This window comes from Papio anubis, chromosome 8 (genome assembly GCF_008728515.1).
Source record: "Papio anubis isolate 15944 chromosome 8, Panubis1.0, whole genome shotgun sequence".
Taxonomy (NCBI): domain Eukaryota; kingdom Metazoa; phylum Chordata; class Mammalia; order Primates; family Cercopithecidae; genus Papio; species Papio anubis.
Genome location: NC_044983.1, coordinates 35,087,331 through 35,103,514, shown reverse-complemented (window position 1 = coordinate 35,103,514; position 16,184 = coordinate 35,087,331). Strand labels below are relative to the sequence as shown.

Below are 16,184 nucleotides of genomic sequence, written 5' to 3'. Positions count from 1 at the left end.
TATATTTAACATTTAAAAAGTATAGGCTGGGTGCAGTGGCTCTCGCCTGTAATCCCAGCACTTTGGGAGGCCGAGGCAGTGGATCACCTGAGTTCAGGAGTTCGAGACCAGCCTGACCAACATGAAGAAACCCTGTCTCTACTAAAAATACAAAATTAGCTGGGCACGGTGGCGCATGCCTGTAATCCCAGCTATTTGGGAGGCTGAGGCAGGTGAATTGCTTGAACCCGGGAGGTGGAGGTTGTGGTGAGCCGAGATTGTGCCATTGCACTGAGGCCTGGGCAACAAAGCAAAACTTTGTCTCAAAACATATATATATATGTGTGTGTGTGTGTGTGTGTGTGTGTGTTTATGTATATATTTGACTTTTTTTTTCCATTGGAAAGCCAGTCCTGTCTTTATTTGAGTTAAGAACATCTTTTCCATTGAGGATAATATTAACCCTTTGGTTCTCTTATTTATAGCTCATAGGTGTCTTGACCTCACCTACCAGTGATTACAAATATTTAGCAATTCCAAATTCCACAAATTAGAGTCTTCACCTCCTAATCAAACTCTACTAGGGTTCCCCTCACCCCATTATTCCCTAGAACTTGGTTAGGGAAAAGGGAGGAACTGGCAAGAAAATCAGGCATCTGTTCCTTTCCGTGATGGCTCCTCTTTCTGTCTCATCATCCTTGGCCGTCAGCCTGATGCTGTTCTCCACATTCCTGAACCAACAAGGGGATCTTCTGTGTGACTGACTGGCAGGACCAGCTCTTCAGAAAGGGCTTTCCGCAGCAGTTCACTGGGGTCTTAGAAACAGAATTCCATCTGCTCCTTCCTGCCTTAGATTTTTCCTTATCAGATAGCAGAGGACTCCAAGAATAGAGGGGCTGCAACAGGCATGACCAGGCCAGCTTCACACACTCCTTTTCACTGATCTTTAGGCTCTGACACTTTTGAAACTGTGCCCCAAAGAGGTCAAGAAACGAGTGGCCAATTCTTGAGGTCAAGAAACGAGTGGCCAATTATTGAGTTTACATGATGACATTATAAAAAATAAAATCAGCTTGCTGAAATGCTAAAACTCCCTCTGCTTATAAAATAACAAAACTGGCTGAAATTGGTTGGAACCAATATGGCCAACTGAAGTTTGCACAGAACAATCTGGTTCAAATGTTGGTTGCATGCTTCATACTAACTCCCTGTGAATTTATGCATACAACCCAGGAGGAGGCATGAAGAGACAACTACACAGGTCCGAGGATTTTCCAGACCTCCCTTTCCTTCCACCAGTCACCTACTAATCCCCAGATCCACCCCCTAAACCTTTTCTAATAAAAATACCAGGCCAGCCCTGGGAGAGAGTTGGAGCTTGACTCCACTCACCTTGTTGGTTGCTCTAAAATAAAAAGCTTTTTTTTTTTTTTTGCTCAGAAATCCAAGGCCATGATGTTGGCTTCTAGTGCATCAAGCAGCAAGCCCTTTCTTCCAGACACACTCCTCCATTTCCTGCTTTCTGTCCAGTCCATCTGTCAGATCTGTGGACACATTTAAATCCTGATTATGCTGAAGGTTGCTGTTCTCTCTTTCTTACTGGCTCCCAGATATTTCCAAGTGATTGGCTGTGTGCAGCATCCCTTCCCTGTCCCTGAGCATTCTGTGGTGGTGGGGCCTTTGGGAGTTTGATGGCAGGTTGAGGCTGGTCCTGAGGATGGTATGACCTGATTCCTTAAGAGGACTCATAGCCTCTGTCAAACCCCAACACAAATACTGCTACATATTGTTTAACTATTCCCAAGTTTGGTTCTGGTGTTTTGCAACATGCTAAAGTTCTTTCTGTGTTTTGTTTTGTTTTGTTTATTTATTTATTTATTTATTTTTAGGTAGTCTTACTCTGTCTTCCAGGCTGGAATGCAGTGGCACAATCTTGGCTCACTGCAACCTTCACCTCCCAGGTTCAGGTGATTCTCCTGCCTCAGCCTCCCGAGTAGCTGGGATTACAGACGTGCACCACCACCCCTGGCTAATTTTTGTATTTTTAGTAGAGACAGAGTTTCACCTTGTTGGCCAGGCTGGCCTTGAACTCCCGACTTCAGATGATCTGCCTGTCTTGGCCTCCCAAAGTGTTTGTATTTTTATATAATCAAATTTAAGTTATTTTTTTCACTCATGATTTACTCCATTGTCATTGTACATTGAAAGTACCCTAATAAGTTGAACTCTAACATCCATATAAAAGAGACTTCCTCTGAAAAGCTTAAAAGGGGAAAAGATCAAGCCTGTAATCCCAGCACTTTGGGAGGTCGAGGCGGGCGGATCTCGAGGTCAGGAGATCAGGACCATCCTTGCTAACACGGTGAAACCCTGTCTCTACTAAAAGTAAAAAAAAAAAAAAAAAAAAAAAAGAATTAGCTGGGCGTGGTGGCGGGCACCTGTAGTGAGGCAGGAGAATGACGTGAACCCAGGAGCTGGAGATTGCAGTGAGCTGAGATCGTGCCACTGCACTCCAGCTTGGGCAACAGAGCCACACTCTGTCAAAAAAAAAAAAAAGGGGCGGGGAGAAACTTGTCCTACTAGTATTACCAAGTTTATCAAGTCACAGTAATTAAAACAGTTTGGCTTTGCCAGAAAAATCAGACAAATGCATTCAAATGAGAGAGTAGAAAATCATGAAACAGACCCAATATTGCTATGTAATATATCACAAAACATTGCATGTTAGCAGGAGCAAAGCTTACTATTCTATCAATAGCAGTAGGAAAATTGGCTCTTTGGATACAACATGAAAGTAGAACTTCATGTAACTGTGACTTAATTTCAGGTAGGTAATTTTTCTTAAAAGTGTCAGACACTATTCTAGGTACTGAGGTTATATCTGTGAAATAGAAAGATGAGGACCTTGCTTATTCTAATGAGGATAAACATACACTAAACAAATGAATAAAGTAATTTAAAAAACTTCAGAATATACATGCTCTGAAGGAAATGAGCAGGTTGATGGGCTAGAGAAGAAATGAGGCGGAGGTAAAGTGACTTCAGATGGGGTGGCATGGAAGGCTCCTTTAAGAAGTTGGAATCTGAGCAGAGACCACAAGAATTGTGTATTAGTCTGTTCTCATGGTGCTAATGAAGACATACCCGAGACTGGGTAATTTAGAAGAAAAAGAGATTTAATGGACTCACAGTTACACATGGCTGGGGAGGTCTCAGAAGGCAAAGGAGGAGCAAAGTCACATCTTACATGGCAGCAGGCAGAAGAATAAGAGCCAAGCAAAAAGGGAAACCTGTTATAAAACGATCAGATCTCGTGAGACTTATTCACTACCACAAGGCTTATTCACTACCATAGGGGAGAAACTGCCCCCAAGATTGAATGATCTCCTGCTAGGTCGCTCCTACAATCTGTGGGGATTATGGGAGCTACAAATCAAGATGAGAGTTGGGTGGAATACAGCCAAACCATATCGAATTGAAACTGTGCCCAAAATAGTTAAAGAAACTAATGACTAAGATATTCATGAGTTTGTAGGATGGCAGATTAAACAACAACAAAAGACTTGCTGAAATGCTGAAGCTTCCCCCACTCATGAGATTTCAAAGACTGCCAAACATTGATTACAATTGATTGGAACAAATATGACCAACTGGAGTCTATGCAGAATGGGCTTGCTGATGTCACAGCCCAAATTTCGATCACATGTTTCATACTAATAATGCCCATCAAATGTGCACACGTGACTGACTCATGAGAAGGCAGTGAAGAGATACCTGTGCATGCCTGAGAACTTTTTAGTCCTCCTCTTTCCTCCCACCAATCACCCACTAATCTCAGAATTCACCCCCTAAACCTTTTCTAATAAAATGACTGCCTTAGAGCCAGTACAGGGAGACAGATTTGAGCTAGACTCTAGTCTCCTTGTTGGTTGACTTGCAATAAAAAATGCTTTTCTTTTCTCAAAAACCCAGGGATATAATATTGGCTTCCTGTGCATCTAGGAGTAAGCCATTTTACTTGGTAACCTCTTCAGTTAAGAGATGAGAATGAGATGTCTGCAGATGATAGCAAGGAGGGAGCAGCATCTCTGGTATATTCTGGTGGCTTCAGTATCGGAGGAGCTGGGATATTGCAGGAGGAAGGAGAAAGGGTATGGAAGAGGCAAGAGGGAGCACAGAGAACACTTATGCTGCCTCATGGCCCTGCGGTGTGGGGAAATGAGAGAGGGAGATAAAAGGCCTCCAACTGGGGGAGTTTTAGAGAAATGGGAAAACCAGCTTTCAGTAAAAGCACAATCAGCAACTGTTGAAGATGGACTTGCTGTTTCCAGGTGAGGCCATCTAATGTGCATAGTGTAGACTTTGCATGGGCAGGAAGGGGAAGGCAATGGACCAGACTATGAGGGGTTCCAAGCAGGAAGGGGACAAGAGTGCAGGTGGTACCTAAGGCCAGCAGGGATGCAAGACATTGTGGGGTTACCTCTGATGGCTCCTAGAGGAAGGGGAACAATTAGTTCAAAGTACAGTTGCAAGAAGTTAAATGATATGGAGTGATTGCTTCCTCTGTAATTTCAGATGATGTCTGTGTAATAACCTTGACTGAGAATAAGACTGAGGGAGGCGAGAGTAGGATGGAAGATTCTTACTGGGAGTGAGAGGTAAGGTGTTTGTCTTTGGGTGGCTACTTTCTCAATTGTTTTCTCTAATAATGGTCAGTTGAGAATAAGGAATTATTTCATAAGACAGTTACAGACATTGATACCACAAGCCCCAGAGGGGACTGTCTCAAAAAAGAAAAGGAAGCTTTTTATGCCAAGATGTCATTGTTATTAGAAAGTCGTAAAGGATATATTTGTAAGCCAGTCTATGGGCTATGATCATTTGGCAAAAATTTTTAAGCCCTAAGAAATGTCATCCAATATTTGTCAACAGTGCTAAAAATGATGTGGATCGGTATCAGTTAGAATTTTACTTGCAAGAAATAAAAGTTGACTCTGACAAGCAGGAGAGGGATTTATAGAGAGATATTGAGTAGCTCACTGTAGCTTGAGTAGCTGGAAGTGCTGTAGAACCAAGCTTGAAAGCCATCTAGGCATAGCAAGACTCAAAATTGTGCCGTAAATCTGGTCTCATGAGATGCCAACATCATTTCCAATTTTAGTTGGCAGAATGTATCCCAAAAGATATCCACACCGTAATTCCAGAGCCTGTGACATTGTTATTTTACATGACAAGAGGGACTTTGCAAATGTAATTAAGTTTATGAACCTTAAAATAGGGAAACTATCCCATATTACCCAGGTGGGGCCAATGTTATAATATGAACCTTAAAACAGAACTTTTTCTGAAAGGAGAAAGAAGAGATCTGATGGAGAAGTTGGAGAGATTTGAAGAATGAGATTTGCACCACTGCTGGTGTGAAAATGGAGGCGGCAACATGATGAGGGTTGACTGGAGCCTGATGAGATAAGAACCATTCCCAGCAGACAGTCAGCCAAAATGGGAGACTCAGCCCACATCCACAAAAAAACCGAATTCTGCCAACAACTTGAATAAGCTTGGAAGCAGGTCTCCAAGCCCACCCAAGACAAGGCAAGTCTCATTTACTGTTTAGTAAAAATACAACAAGCCACTTTTTAGATTCAAACAGCTGATTTACTTACATAGACAGCAAGAGGGAGATTAACCAAGGGCTGCAGTTCCCAATGGTCCTCATCCCTCACACCAGAAAGAATTATACAGAAACAAAAGGGGGCTATAATATGGATTGTGGGCTATGGTGTTCCTGGGGAGCTAACTCTACACTATAGCTAAGCAGTCTTATATCCTACAGCTCCATTTTCAGGGGAGCAGAGAAGACATTCCCATGCCTCATCACAACCTGGGAAGCTGCAGTAAACCATATCATCTCATGAAAGCCTCTTGGGAGAGGTAGGTTCAGTGGGAGATGGCCTCACAGAAGCTCCTCATCATGCTCCTAGCCTCTCCTGTTCTGGAAGGATCACAAAGCATTCTTCTAAGGCTCAGGTAAGCTGTGGTTCAAGCCTTTGCATGCATGAGCTACATAAATACATGAAAAGTCACCAGGAAACCATGAAAGAGCTACTCTTCTGCACAGATTCTCCCCAGAGCCTGTAGATATTAGCTCAGACTGGCCACTACCTTGATTTCTTCCTTATAAAACCTGGAATGGAGAGGTCAGTCATACCCACCTGGACTTCTGCCATACAGAATGGTGAGAAAATCAGTGTGTGTTGTTTTTCGGACTAAGATGGTGATAATTTTTTATATAGCAATAGAAAATTAGTATGGTCCCTGAGCACCATAGTGGGCATGGGGCTCATTGTGACACTCATCACTGGATGCTATTGCTGGCATTTCATGGCTTGGTTACCTGGGAAGCTAGATGCACCTCTCATCTGCTTGCAGAGAAGTTTCCTCCTATCTTAATTCTTTGTTTCATCAGTTTCTCATTCAAATTCCAGAATGAGTGCTTGTTATTAGCTATGCTTAGACCATGTGCCATGCACTAACTACAAAAGAGGCTTGGAACGTGGCTACCTGTAATAATCAGCTTCTATAGTTGGGGCGGGGTGGGGTATGCTGTGCTTCTCATCAATAATTCCCCAAACATTGAAAGGAGATTCAAATAATGGTATTTTCACACTGCTGATAAAGACATGCCTGAGACGGGGTGATTTATAAAGACAAAGGTTTAATGGACTCACAGTTCCATGTGGCTGGAGAGGCCTCACGATCATGGTGGAGGAAAGGCACGTCTTAACATGGCAGCAGAATGAGAGAGCCAAGCGAAAAGGGAAACCGCTTATAAAATCATCAAGTCTCGTGGGACTTATTTACTACCACAAGAATAGTATGGGGAAAACTGCCTCCATGATTCAATTATCTCCGACCCGGTCCTTCCCACAACCCATGGGAATTATGGGAGCTACAGTTCAAGATGAGATTTGGGTGGGGACACAGCCAAACCATATTCAGTGATCAAGCAACAAGTGTTACTACTGCCATATACCACTCTTTTCATTGTCCAATACAAGATAAACCTTAGGCTCCCATGGTTTTAAGATTTTAATATTTCAGGAGAATACTGGTGCTTCCAGCAGGAGAATAAACAATGCTTCCATTGTATATGAAGCTGAGACATCCACTTGATAAATCTGGGCTTCTCCAGCCACTAAGTCAACAGGAGGAAAGGAGGTTTATAATATTGGGATATTGGCCAATAAAAGTGATCTTGCTTATCAAGGAGGTATATATTTGCTGATACACAAGGTGAAATTTTGTGAGAAGACCATTATGTGCATAAAAATAAGAGGGACTCCTTTCACTTCAACCAGTTGTATTCTGTGCCTGTGTATCCAGGGGGAAAGAGCCCCTTGTTGGTTGCTGTTTAGAGGGGATACCAAGCCTGTGAGCAACACCTCTGTCTCATGTGGTATTTTCTCCTGATTAATATTGTGCCAGAGTCTTCATATACCATTCTATTTTACAGAGCCAGCTGCTTCTAGACAATTGAATAGAGCGTAAGATCAGTGAAACCCACCAGCTTGATCTCCTTTACTGTAATGTTAATTCACTATAAAGTAGGTTCCTTGTGCAAAAAATAGTGTTCTGTGGGATATTATTTTATTATCTAAAAATATCTGGAGAGTGTGAGGTGTGGATGTGTGTGCAAGTTAACATGAATCTGTACTGCAGGGATGATCACATAAGTAAAGAATGTTACCCAGTAATTTCCATTTCAGGATGCTTCAGAGGTGGTTGTTTAGAATTTAGAAAACTTTATACCACAGTTCACACTTCACAGAAGTAGCTACACACAATGTGTTTCACATATCACAGTCTGATTCAGTACTGGAGGGTTTATTAACTGACATAAGGAATATTAAAAATATATTGTTGGAGAAATAAATAGCATTCAATAGATGCTGTCTGGAAAGGTTTGTACAGAAAAATCTACTCTTGCATGATCAATCCTCTATGATCCCAGCAGGCTAATATTTTTTGAGTAGCACCTCAGCTCTAAAACTCCCCTTATTCCCAACTTTCTCACCTGATGGAGAATTATTTGCTCTATGAGACTAGAAACATTGCTTTTCTGCCATCAGAGTATTTGTAGGGTTGTCTCAGTGTGAGCTATTAGTGGCCTTGTGGTGTGCAAAAGAGAAGAGTGGGAAGGGTGGAGAGCTAGCAGTTCCTCAAGTTTGCAAGACCTCATTGTTTGCATGTTTTGATGCCTGCTCATTAATACATATTGGTACTTGTTTCAGAATTTGTATTTTTTTAAACATAGCATCTAGCAATAACATTGTAGAGAAAACAACTGACTGCAGCCATCACTAGTCACTGCAGGCAACCAATATTTACCAAGGAGAACCTGATGACTCTGAATGGCTAAATTGGCTTAGGTCTATCCTTAACAGAAATTATTAGGGTGAATAAGACATTCAGTACAGCCATGGCTTGTGATGGTGGTGGGTATGTGGTGGGGAGGCATCAATTTTCTGGGAGTTGCCTGCATAGTTTCATTGAGATACAGGAACAAATTGGCTTATATCAACTGTGATCTCTTTGTAGGTGGTGCCTGCTCACAAGTGACTCAAAGTCGATCATTTGGCACTGTCAGGGCTGCCACTCCAAATGATGTTGAAGCCCTGACTCCACCTCCATAAAGGCTGCAGCATCCCAGGTGACACCAAATGAAGCTATATTATCCTTCAGCCCTCCAGGTGCTGGAGCTATAGAGTAACCAGAAAGAAGCAGAGAATACCAATCTCTTGGCTTGTGTTGACTTTCTCACCCAGGCCCCCAAGCAGCACTTGTACTCAGAGTCCCATAAAGACTCAAGGAAACAGCTATTTTATCCTGTGGTTTTAACATCTTTCTCCACAAGGAGTCAAAAACCACAGCTCAGGAAGCACTGACAGTAGTAGTAGTTGTTTCATTATCTCATTATCCCAAGTCTCCCTGAATAAGGTGCCCTCCTCCAGCCTAAAACAAACACCTGGTGTGTATAACATCATACAGATAGACCCTGGTAGATAATATCTGTGTGTGTTCGAGTTTGTATTTGGGGAGGGGGTGCTGCTGAGCACCATACAAGTTTGTGTTTAGAATGATGTCTATCCTACCCTCATGCATGCTGAGTGGAAAAATTGTATTTGGTAAAGATTAGTCATTACTCAATTTGGGGTAATTTTTTGTTGTGCTTAAAATCCTTTGATACTTGGAATACTTCAGAATGTTTATTATAGATTGAAGTTATACAAAGGTAACAACTTATTTGCAGATACCTAAAGGGAGCTGGCAATCACATTCAGACCCATAGAAGCATCCAGTTAGGCATTAAAACAGTATTTTAAGTTTTTAAAACTAAGTTGTTATGATTTTAAAATTAAGAAATTTCACTTTAAAATATCTTAATGTTCATATGTATTTGAACAATCACACTGTGCCCTCATTTCTAAATGGCAGTAATGGGTTATGACTTTTAGAGAGGGCTTTAGTCTCTGGCTTTTGGCACTTTCTACTTGCCTGTTTATTCTGTAGGTATTTATATTTGTGTTATCTACTTTAGAGTCTCACTCAAATGGCATACTTATGGAGGTGTCTAAAGTAATTCTATAGAAGTCAACTAACTCTACTAAAACCTCTATAAATATCACATCATAAAATCTTGATCTTAATTTCATCTTCTCCAGTGATTTCCAAAATTTTATCCATGAACCAGCATCTGAATGGCTGCAGGAAAATTAACTGGGATAGTTTTCTGAATTTGAATTAGTAGGCCCCCATCCTTAAATACGTTGATTTCAGTGTGGGTCAGGGATGGAGCCTGTCTACCTTTTTCACTAAAATATCTGGGCAATTCTCTTGCATAGTGTATTGGGAGCCATTGGTTCCCTGTCCTTCTCACCCTAGGTGGGGAGGGATGAGAGGGCCACAGAAGTACATTAACTACTGCAGCTGAACTGCTGGACAGGTCCATTAATTAAATTTATTGGCATTAATCACTTTATTTCAATCTGTCAGAGCATCTCACTGAATGAGAAGGTCAGGACCCAAGAGAAAGGTAGCTGAAGCCAATATTACAGAAGCAGAAGTGGATCAGATGTCTCTTCTGCTTCTTCTATTTTAATCCAACTTATTCTCTGATGAACATAAGCTTCTCTGCCCTGCTCAGCCTCCAAATTCCCCAGACTTCTTACAATTTTTCAAAACCTTTGATGGAGTGGGGGAAAACGTGAGGAGGAGTGAGAAGGGTAGGCACTTGAGTGATTCTTTAGTTTGATATTTCTCTAAATTTACTTCCACTTTTTCTTTAATCTCCTCTGTCCACAGATATTCTTTGAGATCCTTACACAGTATCAAGACAGCACACTGACATTCTGATTGTGAATAAATATTTCAAATAAATATCTTTAGTGTGGACTTTGATATTGATCTTTTTTTTAGGTCTTTGTCAGTATTTTTTACTGGATAAGATTCATCACGTATTTCCGGGTATATTGTTTTATACTCAGAGGTGGTGTATGGTGGAGGTAGAGGAAGAAATTAGGAGCTTCGAATTGGGGACCAGAATCCTTGTGTCTTCTGGAATCTAGTCGATGTCTGAGGTGTCACCTCACTCAGCACTCCATTAACAGCTTTAAAAAAATATAGCAGTTAAAAAGGTAAAGTCGTAACAGACACAGGAAAGCAACAATGTTCTGGTTTGTGGGATTAATCAAAGGAAAAACTGATAGGTGAGACTAAGTAGCTACCCATTGCTGGAAGACAGATGCTGCTTCTGTAGATATGAACAAATGGCAAATGAGATAAACTCTCTTGAATTATAATGAGTTCTTTTGTCTGTAAAAATATTTCAAATCCCATGCATGAGAAAATAGAAGTAATGCAACATAACTTTTGTGTTTTTGCTGAATGCTCCCAATGCAACAGAAACTACGATTAAATAAAATGTAGGTTTAAGAGATCCATGAAAAGAAGTCATACATATGCTCAGGAGCTCTTTTATTTTTTTCTTCCTTCTCTCTTTCTTTTTAAAATCATCCTCCTTCATCTTTAGCATCATCTATCTTTCTCTATGCAAAGCACCACCACCTCAAACTGAGCGGCTTAACACAACAACCATTTGAGACATTTGCTTCAGCATATACCTGTAGTCTCAGCTGGGAGGCTGAGGTGGGAGGATTGCTTGAGAACAGAAGTTTGTAGCCAGTCTGGGCAACATAGCAAGACCCCATCTCTTAAAAGATAACAATTTTATTTTTAGCTCACAGTTCTGTGAGTCAGCAATTTGCGCTAGGCTCAGCTGTCCAGTTATTCTGCTCTGTTGTCAGTTATGCATCTGTCAGCTTATGGAAAGCCAGGTTGGCTACCTGTTAGCTGGGGTATCGGGGAGAACTGAGCAAGTATCTTTTAATACACAACAGGCTAGCCTGTATTGGTTCACATGGTGGCTGGGAGGATTCTGAGAGAGAGTGAAGGCACGCAAGGCCTCCTGAAGAGTAGGTTTGGAACTGGTACAAATATCATTTCTGCTGCATTCTATTGGTCAAAGCAAGTCACAGCCCAGATGCAAACAATTAAGGAATAGATTCCACATTTTGATGGGAAGTACTGTAAAGTCACATTGCACAGAAGTGTGGACAAAGGTTGAAGTAGAAAATTATGACAGTGTTTATCATTGTCACTCCCCTCTGAAAATTTTCATAAGCCTCTTGGTAATTTATAACCGTGGCAGTGTCTGTACAGGTAGATGCTATAAGGAGTGACAAAAGGAACGAAAAATACTGCTTCTATATTTATGTTGCCTATAATCTATGGAGAAGGAAAGTATCAACCTCATCTGAGATCTACAGGTACAAGCATCCCCAGCTTATTATTGTCTAACCCATACGTACTAAAGAAGTATGAGTGAGAGAAATCAGTGGGACTGAGGAGTATTCCAACCATTGTGAACTGTGTTTAGCTACTTCAGCTCCCTGTTTGTTTGCACCACAAGTTTCTGCTCTTATAAGTGGTTAATCCTGTTCTACTCTACTTAGACCTCTTAAATTTTGAGCATTTTATTTTTAATAGTTTCAAATATCTTCTAAGGCAGGAAGAATAGTACAATTACTACCCATATATCCTCTACCTAAATCAAACAATTGGAACATTTTCCCATATTTGTCATATAAATAATCATGGCACATTCAAAGGAAGAAAATACATCTCCAGAAGTTATCCTTAAAAAACACAGGCGTCATGTTTACTAGAAAAATACTTTAAAATAACTGTCTTAAATATTCCCAGAGCTAAATAAAAACATGACAGATAAGTAAAGAAACGTAGGAAAGTAATAAATGAATACTATGAGAAGAGCAACAAAGCGCTAGAAGTTATTTAATAAAAATAACCAAACAGAAGTCCCACAGCTGAAAGATGTAATCATTGAATTAAAAAACTTACTACAGTTATACAACAAGAGACTCAAGCAGACAAAAGAAAGAATCAGAAAATTTGAAAACAGGACATTTGAAATTATCTAGTGTGAGGAACAAAAAGAATTAAGAAAAGTGAACAGAACCTAAGGAACTTATAAGGTACCATTAAACAGACAAATACATACACTATATGTTCAGAAGGAGAAGAAAGAGAGAAAAGGGTAGAGAGACTACTTGAAAAATATAATTGCTGTAAACTTTCAAAATTTGAGGAAAGGTATGGTTCTACAAGTGGAAGAAGCTCAATGATCTACAAACTTGAAGAGACCCACAGTGAGACACATTATAATCAAATTGCTAAGTCAAAGACAAAGCAAGAATCTGGAGAAGAACAACAGCAGAATGACTATTCATGTCATGAGTAAATCACAGAATTTCCCAATATTATCAGTGTGTCCCCAGATTATCAGTGGATTTCTCAGAAGAAACATTGAAGGCCAGAAGTCAGTAGATTGATACATATACAAAGCGGAAAAAAATAAATAAAACAAAACCATCAACCAAGAATTCTATATGTGGCAAAACTGTTCTTCAAAAAACAGGGAGAAATTGAGACTTTCTCAGATAAACAAAAATCTGTGAGAGTTCATAACCACTGAATCTGCTCTACAAAAATTCCAAATGTAGTCCTTCAAGTTGAAATGAAGGGATGCTGGATAGTAGCTCAAAAGCCATACAAAAATATAGAGTTCTCTGATAAAGGGAAGTACAAAGACATTTTTTAAAATTGTCATTGTAATTTTGGTTTTTAATTCGATGTTTTATTTTTGATAAGGTTTAAAAGACAAATGCATAAAATTGATTATAAATCTGTTAACAGGCACACATATATAAAGAGGTAATTTATGACATAAATAACATAAAGGGGGCAGAGCTACAAAGGAGTAGGGTTTTTGTATGCAATTGAAATTGAGTTGGTATTCATTTAAGATAGATTATTATAACTTCAGGAGGTTAAATATAATCCCCATGTTAACCAAAAAGAAAATATCTGTAGAATATACACAAATAAAATGAGAAGGTAATTAGAATGTCACTATAAAAAATTAAATAAGATGTATGAAAAATAAATAACAGAATGTCAAAAGTAAGTGCTGCTCTTTCAGTAATTAATTATAAATGGGTTAAAGTCTCCAACAAAAGGCTTAGATTGATGGAGTGAATTTTTGTTTTAACGGATCTAGCTATGTGCTATCTACCACATAGTCACTTTAGATCTAAGGATATGCATAGGTTGAAAGTGAAAAATAAAGGGTGGGAAATTCCACGTAAACATTAACTAAAAGAAAGCAGAGGTTCCTATGCTAATATCAGACAAAATAGACTAAGTCAAAAACCATTACAAGATATATTGAAAGACCTTGTATAATAATAAAAGTGTCAGTTAATCAAAGATATAACAATTATAAATTTGTATGCACCAGACATCAGAGCTCTAAATATATGAAGCAAATATTGACAGAATTGAAGGGACAAATAGGCAGATCTACAATAACAGCAGGAGAGACACCATATGATTCCAATTACCATGCATTAGGATGGCTATTGTCAAACAAACGAACAAAACCAGAAAAAGTAATTTTTGGCCAGAATGTGGAGAGATTGGAACCCTTTTGTCTTGCTGATAAGAATGTAAAATAATGCAATTGCTGTGGGAAACAGTAAAGCAATTCCTCAAAGAACTAAACATAGAATTACTATATGACTCAGCAATTCCACTCCTGGGTATAAACCCCAAAAAACTGAAGTCAGTGAGTAGAACAGATCTTTATACACTCATGGTCATAGCACCATTATTTATGGTAGCCAAAAGGTAAACACTACCTAAGTGTCCATCAATGGTTGCATGAATAAACAAATTTGTTATATAATATATATACATTTGTTATATAACATATAACAAATTTTTATAATATATATGTATCACCCAATATAAGAAAGATAGTTGAATATTCTTGCAACTATTTAAGAAATTGAATTGTTATGTAGGGGCCAAGGGAAATCCTTCCCCTCCCCTCTAAAGATTCACTAAAAATGAACTGATAATAAGGCAGATTAATAAGAGAAAAAAGCATACAAATAAATTTAATGTGCATAAGCACTGAAGAATTTCAGGATAGTTATCCAATGACCCAATGAGGTACACATAGTTGTATATCCATCTTAATAGGGGAAGGGAGTATTGGAGAAATGTGGCCGTTTTGAGGGTTCATAAATGATAATTTTAGGAGGAATAAATAGGCCCAATGCTCAGACAACGGTCAGTATAACATACACAATGTAATATTATTCATCCTTACAAAGAAGAAAATTCTGACACATGCTACAACATTGAAGCATTGGTAAGTGAAACAAGCCAGTCACAAAGAACAAATATTGTATAATTCCACATATATAAGGTACTTACAGTAGTCAAATTCTTAGAGACAGGAAGTAGGATGATGGTCACCACAACTTTGAAGAGAAGGTAAGAAGTTAGTATTTAATGGGTGGTAAGTTTAGTTTAGGAAGATAAAAAGTTCTGGAGATAGATGGTGGTGATATTTGCATATCAATATGAATGCACTTAATGCCACTGAACTGTTCACTTAAAAACAGTTAAAATAGTACATTTTATATTGTTTATATTTAACCACAATTTAACAAAGTAAGTTATTGGTGATGGTAGGTACTTCATGTTCCGTCATATCAGGAGGCACAAAATGATTGGTTGATTCATTTTTCATGATAGTAGCAATCAGATTTCTCCATTGTAAAGTTATCTTTTTCCCTTTACAATTAGGAGATTATCTGTGTGGCAGTATTTTTAGCACCATCAACTTGTCAGTTAATGATTTTAGCATTCATTCTTGATCCTTGTTGAATCAAATACCTATTAGGAGCTATTAAATGGTGGTGGTATTTCCCCTGTTATTCCATCTATAATTGTTAGTCGATGTTTTTCTATAATAAAAGTTTTCCCTCATCAATTAGGACTATTTGGTGAAATTTTATGGTCAATAAAATAAAAATATAATCGTTTAATTCATTAATTTACTAATTTCCACAGAAGGACTTGGTATAATTGTCATCTCTAATGGAAGCTTTTTTTTAAAATTTATGTGAGTGTGTAGGGGTATGTGTGCATCATTGTAGTCTGAAATTGTTTATATTCGATATGCTTAAATCAAATACTTTTATCTTTATTTTGTCACTCAGATTGTTTCAATTTTGATTGGTAGAATCCCTTTTGACTGGGCCCTGGGTCCTTTTGACAGAACTCCATTGGTCTTGGAATGCTTTTTGCTTTCTGGGACCAAAAAATGTCCCAACACTGTATTTTCTCTATTAGATCTGGAAACAGCTATTTTCAGAAACAAAGACAGTCTCCTTTAGAGACGAATGGTGTATAGAAAGCAAATTTTGGACATAAGTGGTGCCCAATACTACTTAGGTATTATTGCTCTTCGGCCCTTTCATGGATAGATTTTTTAAACTCATGAATTTATCATTTTGTTTTTATTTTAACTTGAACAAGAGATTTACTTAACTTCTTGAACTTTAGATTTGTATCTCTGTTCCCTTACAAATGAAATCTTGATATATAATAACAAACAACTATCTATTTGTAGCATAATACAATATTCACAAAAATGATTCAAAACAAGGAAATAAATATTACCACTGAGGAAAACAAAACAAAATTTCTGGATA

The 16,184-nt window shown here is 38.7% G+C and overlaps 1 long non-coding RNA gene across 1 annotated transcript in view; it reads left to right on the top strand.

The window, feature by feature from the left end:
* LOC103886738 overlaps nucleotides 1-14,408 on the top strand; it is a 28,904-nt gene extending 14,496 nt beyond the window's left edge. The window contains exons 2-3 of the long non-coding RNA XR_650530.4: nucleotides 4,555-4,637; nucleotides 5,331-14,408. This is a non-coding gene — a long non-coding RNA (uncharacterized LOC103886738). The remainder of the gene's footprint in view (nucleotides 1-4,554; nucleotides 4,638-5,330) is intronic.
* The last annotated feature ends 1,776 nt before the right edge of the window (nucleotides 14,409-16,184 follow it).